Source organism: Dermacentor albipictus, chromosome 9 (assembly GCF_038994185.2).
Source record: "Dermacentor albipictus isolate Rhodes 1998 colony chromosome 9, USDA_Dalb.pri_finalv2, whole genome shotgun sequence".
NCBI lineage: Eukaryota > Metazoa > Arthropoda > Arachnida > Ixodida > Ixodidae > Dermacentor > Dermacentor albipictus.
In genome coordinates, this window is record NC_091829.1 from 32,311,672 (window position 1) to 32,328,149 (window position 16,478).

The 16,478-nt window shown below is 47.1% G+C and overlaps 1 protein-coding gene and 1 pseudogene across 3 annotated transcripts in view; both read left to right on the plus strand.

Moving 5' to 3' along the window:
* The window catches only part of LOC135912699 (uncharacterized), a 347,304-nt gene that overhangs the window by 278,699 nt on the left and 52,127 nt on the right, over positions 1-16,478 (plus strand). The gene's annotated exons all lie outside the window — the stretch shown is intronic.
* LOC135912756 (U2 spliceosomal RNA) lies at positions 1,872-2,031 on the plus strand (annotated as a pseudogene).

A 16,478-nucleotide genomic window follows, 5' to 3' on the forward strand; every position in this document is an offset into this window, starting at 1 on the left:
TAATTATCTTTAGCTCTGCAATCCTTCGTCATTCCTATTGTCTTCGAGACTAGTCCAATCTCCAGTCATGGTCTATTTTATACACCATAGCGGGAAGAGAGTCGTCGTTTGAACCCACCGGTGCGTTTGCGTTCGCCGTGGATGCACAGCAAACAGTCATGTGCCGAGCTCAACTAGAGTGGGGAAGCGCGAGGAAGAAAAATACACCCTAAAAGGAAGACTGGTGCACTGATGAGACAGCGAATTGGCTAGCACGAATCTGAGTGTTAGCTTTCGTGGCCCAAGCTCTGGAGCCGTCACAACTGCAGAGGCTAATACAGACAATTCCCACGAAACACGACGCTGTTGCGTATGAACGGTAGCTTTTTTAAGGTTAGAACTACTAGACCATAGCAAAGCAACGTCGGAAACGTACATTGCTCAGCGATTCAAACGCGATACTTGGAGCACGCGGCTGCCACCGTCTTTTTCCACTCCCTCTTTTTTTTTTTTCGTTACAGGTAAGCTCTAGGTGATCGTCGTAGGACCAAATATAAATATTGACACGTGTACTTGTCTTCATCAGGCGACACGTTTCACCGCGTAACAAATGTTATCGCACAGCGCAGGACGCGCTTGCATGTGTCGCAAGTTTCTGGAATGTTATCGATGGTTCCATCCACTGTCTGTGACCGAACCTTGTGTAATCTGATTGCATGCGTGCGCGACGCGAATAATGTAGAACGTTGTGTAAGGCGCGCGGGTCCCAGCGATTAGGCCGGAACATTCGACGATTGATGCATAAAAGCCGACGCGCTTGACCCGTTGATCAGATATTCGACGGTCGCCGACTGTGTTCGCCTCTGTCGCCGTTCTTTGAGTGTAGCCTGTTTCTGAGGGCACAAGTTTGCCCAATAAAACGCTAGTTTCGTCTTCCTCAGTTGGGCTGCTTTCTTCACAGTCACTACCACGTGACAATATATAAACAAAGCTTCTCGCATTCAGTGCAAATCACTGTGCATCGGCTCGGTGTCCCCAGCGCTTATAGTTGGCGCCAAAAGCGCCGGCGCCCATCTGCTTTGAGTATCTCGTTTCAGTTGCTGAGCACACTGTCTGTAATGTTGCCTGCAAACCGCGCGTATCCATTCTTTCCGCTGCTCCATCTGGTGAGGCCGCGGTGAAAAATGATTGAAGGGAATGGCCTGACCAGGTTTGGTCAGGTTTCAGTAACTGTACGTGTCCAGAAAAGCAACATGTTCGATCAGATTCAGTTTCGCGTTGTATTTCGCCAACGCAAAACGGGGAAAAAAGATTCAATGCCATTCCACTCTGTGAACCTGGATGGCCAGCGAAGCTGTGCATGAGGACCTCTTAATGACGAGCTGTCCATTGCCGTGCAATAAACGCCGTGTGCACATAAATGGAAGGCGAAGCGCGAGTATTCGCTCCTCCACAATGTTTAGTCTCGGAAGATGATGAGGCACCGGGAGGTATACGTACCCATGTATTGTTACCTAACGAGGCACAGTGCCTTTTACTAACGAATTCTGAGGGCACACAGTGCTTCACCGTAGCCAAGGCGATCGTGCATCGAACGACGCCCCGCAGTGAAGTAATGGTTGTGAGGTGCCTAGAAAACCAGAAGCGGTCACACACAACACAGGCCACACAAAATTGGTTCCCCATAAACTCCATCCGAAACGTGGCCGTTGCTACACTGAAACTTTCCAAGTTTGCGGGATCGGGGCCACACGGACGGTTCGCATTTCTTTCTGCCTCGCGGTTCTGGCGGGCACAACGCTTACGGGACCACAACCACGGGAGAGAGGAAGGAAAGGAGATACGCAAGCGCTTGGGAACGCCGACAAAGAGATGGCGTTGCGAATTTAGACATGGCTGATGCGGGTCAAAGTGTATTATCACTTCTTATCAGGTTAATATCAGATACGGGTTGTATCTGGACCTAAGGTATTAAACTTCGTTTTGCAAGTAGGCTGAGTGCTTGAAGCCTGCTTCACCTCCGCCGCCGACCGGCGGCGGAGGTGAATCTACAGTGCCCGATAGGCGCACGCAATTTTTTCCAGAACCTAGCCATATACAGCCTCGCTGTAAAAAATACGGAACGTATTAAATCAACGCAGCTGGCGGAAGCTCCTGCAAAGCCTGGTCCGGCCGCCAAATGCTACTACATTCGTGGCGCCGCCTCAGGAAGGCGCCACCGGACAAAACTGATCCCGCACTTGGTGCCTATAGGAACGATTCGTTGGTCATAACCGCATGTTTAAGATGCTTCCCTCGAGCGCGTTGCTTCAGTAAGCGGCAGAATAAATTAACTTTCTTGAACATAACACATGTAAACTCAACTATGTGGTAGTTGTGAGTAGTACCGGTGTTTGTCTGTTTTTTGCAACAGCAGTTGCCAAAATTTCCACTAAGATCAAAACGAATCCTTCGCTCACACAACGCCCCTCGTGTGTCAGCTCTCTTTCGGGTGCGTGTACATGTAATTCTGTTAGCGCCTACTCTGCATTTCTGCGACGAGATAGCATCTGCCGAGAGCAATGAGCAAAATGACCTTGATACTGAATATTAAAAAAAAAAGGTTCTGCCAAGTCTACACTGCCGTGTTCGACGTCAAGACGGCGGAACACATTGGGTAACCCGCAAGCATCTACAGGAAATTCGTGTACTGAACAACAAACGGGAAACTCCGCGAACAAACTGACATTTCGCGTTAGACTGATAGCACCGTCTCACGCACCACTTTCGTGTCGACGCGCTATATGACGCACCTTAGTTCGGACAGCTAACGTCGACACGGCGATTATTTACCGAACAAATGATCACGGATTTTTTTTTTAGCTTGTAAACGAAACATGAATGAACCAAACAGTTCACCGCAGGGTTACAACGGACACCAGAGATTGATGGCACGGGCGACGCCTCACAAGTGGATCAGTGATACATTACTGTCGGTTTCTTTTCTTTTGCATATTGTTTGGTATACGGTATTATTACCAGAACCGACAAAGTAGTAGGTACAAAACCGCATTCATGAAAGCGATTGTTTACAGAATACGCGATGGAAAAGCTTGACCTGACAGTACAGTAGTAGAGACACGCAAATGTGCGTTTAAGTCCCAGCGTGCTCGAAGTTCTTTATGTCCCGGGCAGCTGGCGCACAGGTAGCCTGGAGGAAGAAAGACAAGAGGAATGGATGCCATGCGGCGGGCCAACAAGTCAAACTGCCAGATGGGCACTTTGGCCAACGCCTCCGTTCGGCCACTTTTTCTTCTCGCGAATACGCGCACGCTAACGGGAACGGACGAAGAGGAAGCAGCAACAAAGTAGAGCCGCGCATGTGGGAGTGCTACTGCTGAATACTAAAAGCGGTCAGTAGCCTACAGCCCCGCTGATTCAATTAAACTGGGCTCATTGAATCCTGCGAGATGGGAACGAGGTTAATTCCACATTGAGAACTCCGCACTGACGGTAAATGAAAATGGAACTGCGTGACGACCGTTCCCAGCAGAGGAGGCTAGCGGTTTCGCAAAGCTATCACACAAACCGCCAGGGATCGGCGCTCGAAAGAGTGTAGGAACTCCTTGCATCTGTTACGGCTCAACGACAAGGTGTGGCGCAATCAGCTTAGACGGCGCTTCATTTTTCTCCTGCGAGAAAGTTCAAGCTCACGTAAGCGTCAAGCAAAATGCAGCAATCCTGCGAAATATACGACACATGCCTGCGTTCTCTTGTGTTCGCCTTAATCGAGGCGCCCCGTCATAAATTTTGTTTGTTCGTTTGCTTATTTCAAACTGTTTATGCTCTCCTTCAGTAGAGCTACTATCATCACAACTTTTTCCATTGAAAAGAATGGCTTTCGCTTTAACGAAGGAAAGATGATATGCATGCTATATTCACGGAAAAGAGGCATACAACCTGAACCAAACACGATGAATGGGTATGCGCTTAGTGCAAAAAAGGAAGATAAATTTCTTGGTGTTATATTGTATGATAAACTCACGTTTGTGCAACATGTAAGAATATCTAAAACTCAAATGTCTAAGCACTGTAAACATCGTTAAAATTATTTCGCACCAGTCGCGGGGAACTGACAAGAAATGCCTGCTCTCGCTCTGTAACAGTCTGATGAAATGCGCACTGATTACGGGAACATCATGTTCCAGTCAGCTGCACGTTCTGCTTTAAAAATTCTCGATCCCGTACACAACCTTGGCATGTGGCTAGCCCTAGGTACATTCCGTACTAGTGCTGCTGCAAGTTTGCACTTAGTAGTAGACCGACAACGGGAGTATCGTAGTTTTATGTACGTACTTAACTCCAACCAAAAATACCCGTGTTGCAAAATTATCAAGAGCACAGAAGCGCAAGCCCTCTTTGCAACGCGGCCAATGTTAACGACGCGATTTCCACTGAAAGCTCTGTCGCTACGTCAAGAAAACAACATATTGCTGTCGGACGTTCACCCGCACAACACTAACGATTTAGCAGCACCATGGGAGTCTAGCCCGATACAATATGACTTCTGGTTCAGAGAAACAAACAGAAGGCATGCACCTCAAGAAGCTTTACGACAACACTTTTGATCATTACAGAGTACCCAAAGTGCCCAAAATTTTACATTGATGCTTCATAATTCTGCTGAAACAACATCTTGTGCTGCATTAGGTCCAGATTTTGTAGCCCATTTAAGACTAAACAAAGGCACAAGTGTATTCACTGCTGAAGCTCTTGCTGTATTCTTGCAGTTAAAAAATAGCAATAAAACGAATCTATCAATCGTTAATATATACAGACGCCTTAGGTGTAGTCCCGTCAATACATCTAGAAAATAGAGAAAGAATCCAATGATAAGCACTGTCTTCAGCTGCTCATCTCTAGCCTGCAAAAGAGTGCTACGCATTATAATTTGCTGGATACCTGGCCATACTAGTATACCTGGTTATGAAGCGGCAGACGCAAATGCGGCTTTGGCAGCTCTAAGGGCCCATATACATGTAAGTTACGTGCCATATGAAGACATAGAACCTGTTTTTCGAGGAAAACTGCGTTGCACATGGCGAAAAGCTTGGGACAAAGAAAGTAATAACAAACTTCACATAATTCAACCCTACGTTACATAACCACCTGCACATCGGCACAGACAGGAGGAAGTAATCGTGTCGAGACTGAGGATAGGACTTACATGCATGCAACACATTCGTTCTTGCTAACCGCTATTGATCCACCGGTCTGCGTCAGATGTGGAAGTCAACTCACAGTCATACGTGTCCTTATACAATGTCCTGGCATGGAAGCTTCGCGAAAAAAAAAAACATTCTTTCCTGAACTTTACCGCAACAAGTCACCTATGCACCCTGGGTTTTTCCTACTTGCTGAGGCAATGTTCCTCCTCAACCGCCTGTTAAATTACCTTAATGATGTGGACGTTCTGAAGAATATATCTTACGCTTTTAAATTCACCTTCCCCACTCTGTTGAGAACATGAAGCGAACATTCTGGCTTCTATACGTCCTTGCCACAAAGAAGCTGCTGTGCAGATTGCCGGAAAGTGCTATTTCTATCTCCAAACCCTACACGATCATTCTCAAATTCCTCAAGAAATGGAAGACCAGTGTTTCTAATTTTTTAGGCCTTTACAACCACCGCAGCACATCACAGGCATCGCAACCCATTATACCCGCAGTCATGTTTTTAACATTCTACCGCACTACTAAACAGCGTTACTGGCGCTCTTTGGCCGTTGTAGGCCTTGCGTCATAAAACGGTATTAATAACTTTTCCTTCAACAAACTTAATTTCCAGCATGCGCGGAAAGCGTCCGATTCTGCAACGTTCTCTCGAGTCCACTGTTAGCCTTTTTTTAAGGTCACGTGCGAATGAAGATGACTTGGTTATTCTATACAGTAGAGAGAGAGAATGTTTACTGTTGATGAGGTGGGCCGACTTCCTCTTAGGATGGAGCCCTTAGTTCAGGGCTCCATTGGCTCGCGCCACTCCGCGTGCCCGCTCAATCAGCCGTGGCTGCTCTTGGGGGTTTAAGCTGGTCTGCGGGTCCAAGTCTGCCAGGAGGAAGGTGACGGAATAGGGGAGTAGCGCAGAGGGTGTGTGCATTCCCAGTTGCAGTGATATAGTGTGGGCTTTGCTCCACAATAGGGACAGTATGAGGAACATTGTGCGTAGCTGAAAGGCAAAAGTAAAAGAGACACCGGAATGAGTCAGTTTGTAGCTGTCGCCACGCGCAGCATCTTCTCGGTTAAGGGAATGTTGTATCGGTGCGTTTTACAGAAAAGTGAACAGCACAACCTACAAGGGAAAAGGTAAAATACATATAGTCATGTATGAAATGGATCGTTTGTCATCCACTTGAACCTAAGAAGCTGCAAAGGAAACCTGTACCGTCATATATAATTATATAGCCACTGTCATTCCAAAATTAAACATTAGTTGACAGCAAGCGCTTGTTTTCGTTATCTTCCACTGTCCCTTATTGCTTCCGCTGTTCATGTTTTTGTAAAAACACTGTGAATGACTCATTCCGATGCGGGCCAACCACTGCGCTAACACAGCACAATTACCACCAATCCAGTGTGGCCAATCCCTCTCATGCGTACGAGTCACGTTTTGAGCCAACAACAACAACAACAACAACAACAACTGAAACCAGCTGTACGCGGACCTCCGTTTGTTGAGTCTTCACGCTCCACTCTAACTGTTGCTCCCTTTAATATAACGGCAAACGGGAAAGAAATAAGGAATATTTAGAATGGTGCCAGGACACAGCAGAGACAATTGAGGTTGCCTACAAAAAAGCCGACAGCTCAAACGGCGCTCACCGCATTTTCAAAAGCATAGGATGGACGTGCTTCCTTGCCTTTGCTTTGAGCGGCGTGCTGCGTCTGCAGTGAGGCAGACAGATGATGATGAGCTATCGCCTAATGCGTCGGTGGCCACCAGGAGAACCGCGGAGTGCATGCTTTAGCGCACGGGCGAGTGATGCGGTGAACGCCATCCGTATTAATGAATAATTCTGTTTATTTCCGTTTTCTTGCGTATGAAACATAGAACACCGCACGAAAAGTTATCGGTGACCGACACAGCCATTTCAGTTGACTCTCATACGTCCCACCTTTGCATTGCATGTTTGCCAAGCTGAAATATTTTCCGAGATGTAGGCAGAAGGCGATCTCGGTTGGCCGTGGTGGGCACGCTGGCAGCAGGCATCCGCCATTTGTTTGGTTTGTGAGCTTTCGGCTGTGGGATGTGCGTAGATTGTCTGCATCTGACGACCACGCTAGTTCTTCTGAAGAGCGAGTTTGTCTTGAAACCAGTCAAGCAGTGGCGCGAATCGACAGGTATAGAGAGGCCGTGGGGGAAGGGGAGGATGAGTTTGTGAATTATGTTATGTTGACTGTTCTGTTGTGACTGCATGTGATAATGCATTTACACGATGTATGTACCACCCGCTGACTAGACAATGTGTTATTAGGCGAGAATATCTTTTGTACTTTTGAGACTTCCATCTACATAAGCGTGGAGACATTTACATTGTATATTGTATGTACCATGCATTCCTTACGTCATAGTCTTCCTGTGGAAACGTTGTATGATAAGTCCTGATGCTTGTGAGAAAAGACTATTTGATATGTAACCTTGGACCCTGTACGATGTATGACGGAACCACTCAAGAGATGAGGAGTAGCCGGTGCCTTAAACTGCGCGCCAAGATCACCTTATATCATATCAATAAAAAAATAAAGGTGGTGGGGTAACGAGTATACACCAATTAAAGAAAAAAAAGGAAACGTGCCCGAATACCACGTGATGTGGGGATTAGTGTCAGCGGAGCTTCCATCGGTGTTCCCAAAAAAAGCTAATTCGTTTAGCGACCATTTGCAAATATGGAGCACACGACTTCGTTGGACACATTTTCATGAGGTAACGTCTCGTTCGACAGAACTTGTGGTGCTCCAACATGCAGTTACCACGCACGATGACGATGAAATGACTACGATGGAACAAGCACTAAAGCATGACGACATCTGTATGACGAAAAAAAAAATAATCGAGACTGCGGTGTGACTGGGATGATGATGAATGGGATGATGACTGCGACAGAATCACAAGGAAGCGGTCACGATGGCAGGACAGCGACGGTATGACGACAGCATAATAACGACCATGACATGGGGATGATTAAATGAAGAAGGAATGATAATGATGAAGGAGCGACGTTGCGTCATCTCGACGGCGGTATGACCACAAATGCATGACGATGACGGTGTGAGCAGCAGAAGGCCCGGGCTCCACTGCTGGGCCGATTGAGCAGAACGTCTATTTCCTAAATTTCCAGTCGGGACGTCACCATTATCATCAAATAAGAAAGAGAGGCAAAGAGGAAATTGCAGGGAGGCTGGCCAGAGACGTGCCATCAGATGGGCTGTCGAAATATATATACGATCACCGGGCATTTAACCGCTGAATAAACAGAAGAATCATACAAAGAGATGCGGACAGAAACTGTATTGAGCGACCAAAAGTAAAAGGTGTTTATATATACTATATTCGCAATATGATATGACTTTAGTTCCCCAATTCTGTATGTCTGGTGCAGTGGTTTCAACGCTTCCCTGCATAAGTGATTGAAACTCGTTTTTGTTCATTCATTTATTTTCTTGAATTTGCTTGTTTTTTTGGATTGAACACTTGCGTGCGCATTGTATTTGGAGTCTTGTCGGGCCCGCTACAATTATCCTCTGTGTTCAAGCGCATCGGTGCTACAGCCTTGTTCTTTTGTGCTATGCGTGCGTTTTTTCTCATGTTTCTGATTTCCTTTCTTGCAAATTTTTGGACGATCCGAATGTTTTAGAAAAGACCGGCAACAGAAGATGGCAACAGTTTGAAGTATCACGAAACAAATCACTCAAGCACCGAAACTAACTGCAGTGTATAGTTAGGCTGCCTCACTTCGCTCCCGTGACTGCACGAAGCGGGATTAAAATCTGCAGAATGAGTAATGAAAAGCGAAGTAGCAGCGCGTAAAGTCAGGTACGGAGTGGAAGTAACGAGGAATGTTTTGTGCGCATGCTCCACGCGAGTGTAAATCCTCTCCGCCTTTCCAAACTTTGGCGCAATTTCAACATAGACCGGAACGCTCTACCGGCTGAGAGTACGCTTAGCCCCCTCCCTCCCCCGCCCCCCCCCCCCCTGCAGCTTTGTTACGCGTGAGTGCGCCAATTTATTGCGCTAGGGGAGCGCTGTACAGAGCACGGTCTCGTTGCAGTTGGAAAACTGTGCCGGGCGGATTAAAATCGGTCGTCGGAAAGAGCCCCGTAAGGACAACGGAAGAGTCGAAATGAATTGCGACTTTCAGCATGCTTCGCTTGTTGCCCCAATCGAGTAACGTCGAATAGCTCGGGGAAAAAAAAAAGAAAGGAAGAAGCCCCGTGTCAAACTTTTATGCGCCGGTAAAGAAAAATAACTGTCTATTTGTGAACTTTTTAATAGCGAACTTTGTAAACCATGTCTGATGTTTTATGTAAATCAGCAGAGCAGGCTCGATGGTGAATGCGCCGGCAAATCAGTTCTGCGGAAGTTCTGCGGTGAATAATTTGTGCAATTAAACAAATGATGTTTCTCATACTCATTTCCCGCGAATGCTTGCCCAGCTCTTTGTGCAAATGAAGTGCTCATGATGTTTGCCGACTGATTATCATTAACCCGCAGTTAACAACAGTCCACATATATTGTACATATATGTATAACGTATGCGCATGCATTTCTGCGTTTCGTTTTCAGTCATCATAGGTGTAGTCTCGAAAGCACTCAATAATGTTTGCCCTGTTCTGCCACCTGTCGTGGCCTTCCGCATTTGAAACCATGGTAGCGATAGTCACTGGTTGCGGTAGGATTACTACACATAATCTTATTTCTAATCTCCAGACTAGAAACAGTTCACGATGCCCCTCAAGTGAAGAAACTATTGAGTATGAATGAAATAACCGACGGAACTCTCAGTAAGTTTGATCATTTTCATACTTATCGAGCTGCAAGCCAAGTGCTATAATAATAATGAACTTCAAAAACTTCGGGCTTGAATGACGTCGAGCCTGAAGACGTGAAGATGTTGCCTACGGGTATACTCTATACGCACAGTTGAGCTTGTCCCTGGGGCGTTAATCTCAGGCAATGCGGAAGGCGAAACATGGTTTCAAGTAGGTTTCAGGATTTAGCCATGAATGCTAAATTGCAATAATTCCACGTAGCCAAAAATAGCTTATCAACTCGCGTGTCTTCAAAGTTAGTTGAGGCAGAAAAACCTACACTAAAAGCACAACGTGGCCTTACGACCGCATCCAGAGACCAATGACGTGGCAGTAACCGCGCTATCTCCGTACGACATTCAGCGCAGTTGCCAAGCCAATGAGCTATAGCTGTCCTGTTTAATGTTGCACGACATCCAGGATCAGCCCCGCTTGTCTCAGGGAGAAGGCGACCAAGTAGGCGCGACAACCCCGGGGGATATATGTATATATATATATATATATATATATATATATATATATATATATATATATATATATATATATATGCGTAAGCATTGCGCCATTTGCTCATCTACACGCATCCCGGTGTCATTATCACCCTTATGAAACTTGATCCGGTCAGTACAAGCGGCAGTGCTGCAGCGCCAAGGAACTGCTGCAGGCGGCGGCGCAAGGTGAATCGATGAAGCAAGCAAACTAACTGCAGGTGGTGGCGCCAGGTGCGTTGACGACGTTCTGATCATTATAAGCCGTTGTCGCACTTTAGCGCCTTGTGCGTCCGCGTCGAACCCTTACGAACCGTGATCAACCGTACTTCAGTGCCATATGGCTGCATATGGCACGGCCGTTGGAACCGTATCCTGAAAGCGATCCGCGATGCTGACAGAGTTTGCCGAGTGCTGATAGCTCCGCTCACTGTGTTATCGCCGTTTACTTAGCGTTTAAAAAAAAGATTATGGGGTTTTACGTGCCAAAACCACTTTCTGATTATGAGGCACGCCGTAGTGGAGGACTCCGGAAATTTCGACCACCTGGGGTTCTTTAACGTGCACCTAAATCTAAGTACACGGGTGTTTTCGCATTTCGCGCCCATCGAAATGCGGCCGCCGTGGCCGGGATTCGATCCCGCGACCTCGTGCTCAGCATTTACTTAGCGTTGAAGCCAGACATGTGAGTCTGTATCTTGAAAGCGATCGTCTTACGTGACGGAGGGACGCACGAACGGTTTTCTCGTTGGATAAGCATATAAATGCTTAGGCATGTAAAAGATCTTCATTAATCGATGTATTATGCAGTTGAAGGCATACATCCGTTGTACTAAGGTTATTCAGGTAGCGTTTTCTGTTTCACTGCGTCATTCCACAGAGAACGGAGCTGGCCACCGCCATATCTGTAGGTACAGATATCTGTACAGATGCGGCTACATATAAGGCTGATTCGTTATACGAGTGCTGTCCCGTCTGTTAGCTGTTCTACAAGACAGTAGCGAAACCTGCAAGGTCTTTCCCAGAAAGCTTCGCTTTAAGACTGAGCTACAACTGAATTGAATAAGTGAGCACACAGCCGCCACCGCTGGGCGTGCTAAGATCTAGCCCGCCAAAACAAGACGAAAAAGAAAATCGATTCAACGCTGACAGATACACCTCGGTTAAGGACGCTTGAACACTTCTGTTGCTATTTCTTCCTCACCAAACTACGGCGTCTTCGCTATCTTCTTTCTATCATCCCTCAACATTGGAAAGAACCGTTCTGTATTTGAAAGCGCTGTTTCACCGTTTGGCTGGTGCTGCTAAATTGATCCCCAAATAGTCGTCATGTATTAAGTCGCTTCTCCTTTAGTGATGAAAACAAGCCTTTAAATCCTGTTGTAAGCCCTGCTATGTAAGGAAGGAAGGAAGGAAGCAAGGAAAAAGTGGAAAAGGAAAGGCAGGGAGGTTAACCAGTTTAGCTTAACCGGTTTGCTACCCTACACATGGGGGAGGGATGGGGCGATGAAAGATGGGGAAGGGAGAGAGAGAGAGAGCACATAGCACAGCACACACACATCGTCCGTTAGAGTTCATCAATCTGGCATGGTATGCCCTGCTATAATGAACATATGCCACGATGCGTGAGACTCGCGAAACCAGAGCCCACAACAGCAGGCGCACAATGCTCATTCAGCACCCTGGTCACGAAGCCGCCCTCGGTGCGCCACGGCCAAGCGAAAAAGAAACCCCGAAAAGCAATTTTCTGCTCTCCAACAGGTGATTAAGTTCATTGACTTAAGGAGAGAAAGAGCGGAAGAATGATTGAAAGTACACGAATTCGGGAGTAGGGGTTGAAGCGCCGAGCTGAGTGGAGCGCGTTTAATAATCCATGGTCCATCAGCATGGCTTCAGGCCGCCATCCCGAAGCCGTCGGCACCAAAAACCAACGTCGAGGCAGGAAGGCCCAGACCACGGGTTCGAGTGGGGTGCATGAGTTTCTTCGTCCCTTTGTTTCCCAAGTTCTCTCCTCGGAGCGTTTCCCCATTTTCACCGACACCGCCTACTTTGGGGAAGCGATGCACTTCCCAACGTTCTTTTTTCCTTTCCCTTCAGTCTTATAGCTACTCATCGCCCTCTCGGAGGAACCGCTTCGAAGCGCTAAAAGCAAAGAAAAAAACGGTCTCTTCATGGCCACAGCCGTGGCGGCCGCACCACGCAACAGGATTCCCCATCCCTCCCAATTTTAGTCCCGCAAGCCCGCACACCCTTGCCCCCGTACCCGAAGCACGTTCCGACCCCATATAACTACCACTATGCTCCTCCCGTCTTTCCCGCGGGCCAAATTTATATTTCAGGAGCAGCTTCGCGCAATCGTTTTCTGAGCGCCGACCTTCCCTCGCCCCTTCTTTCCCCATTTGTCCTCTTTTCAGCAACGTTTTCCATCTATTTCCTTTTCTTTTCCGTTTTCCGAAGGGAGGACTTCTACCTTAGCCTTTCTGAGCTTTCCCTTTTTTACATACGGCGCGTTCCCCACTTGATGGCCCCGGCCGGCACTCCGTCACGCAACCATTCCGAGACCGTCATCGCTATCCATTTCCTCCCCCTTCAGTCTTTTTGTTTTTTGCTTTACTTTCAACTTTAGCTCTCATTACTTTTTGCTTTCTACCTGTACTTTTTCAGGTTGCGTCCCATAAGAGTTTTCCCCTAGGTCTTTTCCCGCTTTTCCCTTTTCCCGCTTTCCCCCTAGGTCCATGCTGCTGCGTCTTGGCAGGCTCTGAGATTACGTACTCCAATTCGGTCGCCACACGGCCCCCCCTTACCATTGCGTCCCGTGTTTCTGCACTTATCGCTTCCAACAGTTCTCTCCTTGATGTCCCCCACCCGTTCTTTTTCTCGATTCTTGTCGTAGACATTAACCTACCTGCGCCTACTCGTACGTTGATTCAGTGGTGCAATGCAGCCCTCGAATGTTTACGACTCGGGTCCGCTGGCTGCAACCTCATGCAACGGGACCTCTTAGCGACAGGTGCTGAAAACAGCCACGTACTTATTGCGCAGTCGTTCCTTCATTATCGCTGTTTCTTTCTCATTCCTTTATTGATTCATTATCTGTTTCGCTCATTCGTTCTTCCTTTCACCTTCTTTCTTTTGTGGCACACGTGGGCAAAGTTTGGTTGTTCTGTTTCCTCTCCGCCGCAACGGTACTTCAACGTGACCGTTGCGTTAACGCTGCACCCTAATCAATTAGCGTGCACTTGATGCAGTCACACCGGCCCCTGTCAGATTTTGCCGTGATCACGTGCTGCGAGTCTCCGTTGGCGTCCTTCTATTCTTATCGCAGCCATGAAACGAAGCTTCGTATCAGCATGACGGTGTTTATGCAATTCAATCTCTTCCAGTGTTACAGCTCATTCAGGCGCCGTTACAGCATTTTTTTTCAGGCCACTGTACTACGTCGTCAGCCTCCCTAAGGCACCGTTAGAAGGCCAAGTTTGTATTCCACAATTTTGACATCTGTTGGGACACGCGATGTGTTTTTATCCACACTGTGAAAGCGGTGATAATGTGTTTGTGACCCCAGAAAAATTCCTAGAGAGAGAGAGAGAGAGAGCCAAAGAGGAGGAAAGACAGGGAGGTTAGCAAGTGTAAGTACCGGCTGGCTACCCTGTGCTGGGGAAAGGGGTAAAGGGAGTAGGAAAAATTCCCAGCTTCGGCGTTATGGCACCTACGATAAACCTACCTGCCTTTCTCTCATTTCAATCTCTCTCTCTGTAGTTCCAAGCAAAATAAATTTTGTCCCGTATCTAACTGTAGGTGCATGCTCTTGACGTGGTCAGATATAGGCTACATATCTGACCACGTCAAAAAATTTATTTCTCTTGTCTTTTTTCTTGGCTTTCACAACTGCACCTGGAGGATAAGGAGCATGTCGTGCGGGGCGTATATTGTTCAACTTCAACCAGATGCGATGCTTTATACTTCTTTGAAAAATTAAAATACGGACCTTCCTGAATAACGCTCCAGTCGGGACTCAACGAACATCGCTCGAAGTCAAACCCACGTGTTTCGACTGGTTTTCCACTAGGTGAGATAGTTTACCACCAACAGCACTTTGCAAAGTTGCTCCAGCGCACTTCTGAATCAAGATTTCACAAAAATGCACTGCACTTTACGCTGCGCCTTTCCATCATTTTATTGCCATATCTTTCTTTGGCACAGGCGTTCAGACATGGTCGTTGCACTAACGCACGCCCCTTCCCCCTCCCCCCGGTTTTTTATGTATCACATGTCTCGCTCACGAGTTCCTGGCCACAAAGCCCTGTCACTGAATATTCTCGCAAAGATCAAGTGGATCTTCAGAACACAGACGAAAAAAGAAGAGAAACGGACTGTAGTGACGCTGAGAGAATGGTTCAAAACGAAAGACTAGAGGAAGCACAAGCAAGAGCAGCGGCGGGAGCTTACACCAAGCAGACTGGAGTCGGGACAGAGAGCGGAGGGGTGGAAGACGAAATCCAAGCCGGGCTGAAGGAGGCAAGTGATGTGCGAAGTTCAGCCAAGGCGAACAGCCAACCGTTGCAGCCTCGGGACTTCCGGGCGCCGGCGCAGCCAAGCGTGCTGCAAACGTGGTCGCGCCAAGCCGAGCCACAGCCAACAATAGTGCCGCAGGCACACAGTCTTCTGGCTGCAGAGGCAACCTATCCTTCTGCTCATTTTTCTGCGATGTGTCGTCTGTTGTTGTTGCTCGTGCGCACGGAAGAAGCAAGCTGCAGGGAATGCACTCTGCAGCTGTCACGCTTCTAACGGCGAGACTGTTGTGACTGAGATGGCGGTGCGGAATGACCGTTACAAAGCGACCGCTTCAAGTGTCGACGACCATTCACTGAGAGAGCCGTTGAAGATATTGCAGTGAGGCGGGAAGTGCGAGAGAAGGAAGGAAGTGCAGGCAGACTAACCAGACGCACGTTTAGTTTGTCGCCCTATACTATGGGAGGCGGATAAACATGCGAAACCAGAGTAGTGAAGGATAGCGGCGCTGAAGCTTTAGCTGCGCGAATCTGTAAAGTTGCACGTCAAATATACAAGCTACTGCCGAGTCTTGCAGACTAAATAAACATTGCATTGTTTGATAGTGCGTTGCTGCTGTTAAACTTGTATTTGATTCAAGCATACCCCTCACTCAATGTTCCTGACGGAACCTGTAAGGAAACCTGATTAAATAAATAAACTTGGGGAACTCCAGTATCGCTCTCGCTTCTTCCTAGGGAACGTTGTTTGCCTTTGAACTTTAATGTGTGGTCAAAGCTTGGAGTCCGTGTGTGGAATAATTATGCGCGTTTTTGGTAAAAGAAGAAAAAGAAAGAGAAACTCCGATATGTGCGAACTTAGACAATGACAACCGTATTCTAGCGAAGCTGATTCTTTCGAACAGTTTCGATACAAATTTCAATCGCTTGTAATTAAAACGCCTTCAAGAAAACGGCTTAACATTTCTGTTTGAAACTCTGAAGACGTATAGGGGATACACTGTATGTTCACAAATGAATGTTTGAAGGTATTTTTAGGCCTCTTAAAGTGCGAATTTTAAAGCGTTATTTGTCACTGCGGCCCCACATTGTGCGCTTAGATGGCGAATAAGGTGCAAGAGTTCTCCGAAGATAAGCAGGAGTCAGGGCGTTGTACGGGTTACTCTAGGCACAGTACAATGGGCATAGGCATAGAATATGAAATATTATTTTCTCATCACCACAGTGGTGACAGGCTGTGGTGACTGCGCCACCCTATGCAAAACGCATTCGCGTTCTCTGTAGTCTAAGCTGTTACCCCATACAAAAGGCTTGATTTATTATGGAGTAGTCTTGATTAAAATCGAAGGCATAAGGTACAATGCAGTCGGCTGCGACTGAAGTGCTCCATTCAGATACCGTGCAGTAACGTCAAAATATGCGCAAGTTTCTTGTGT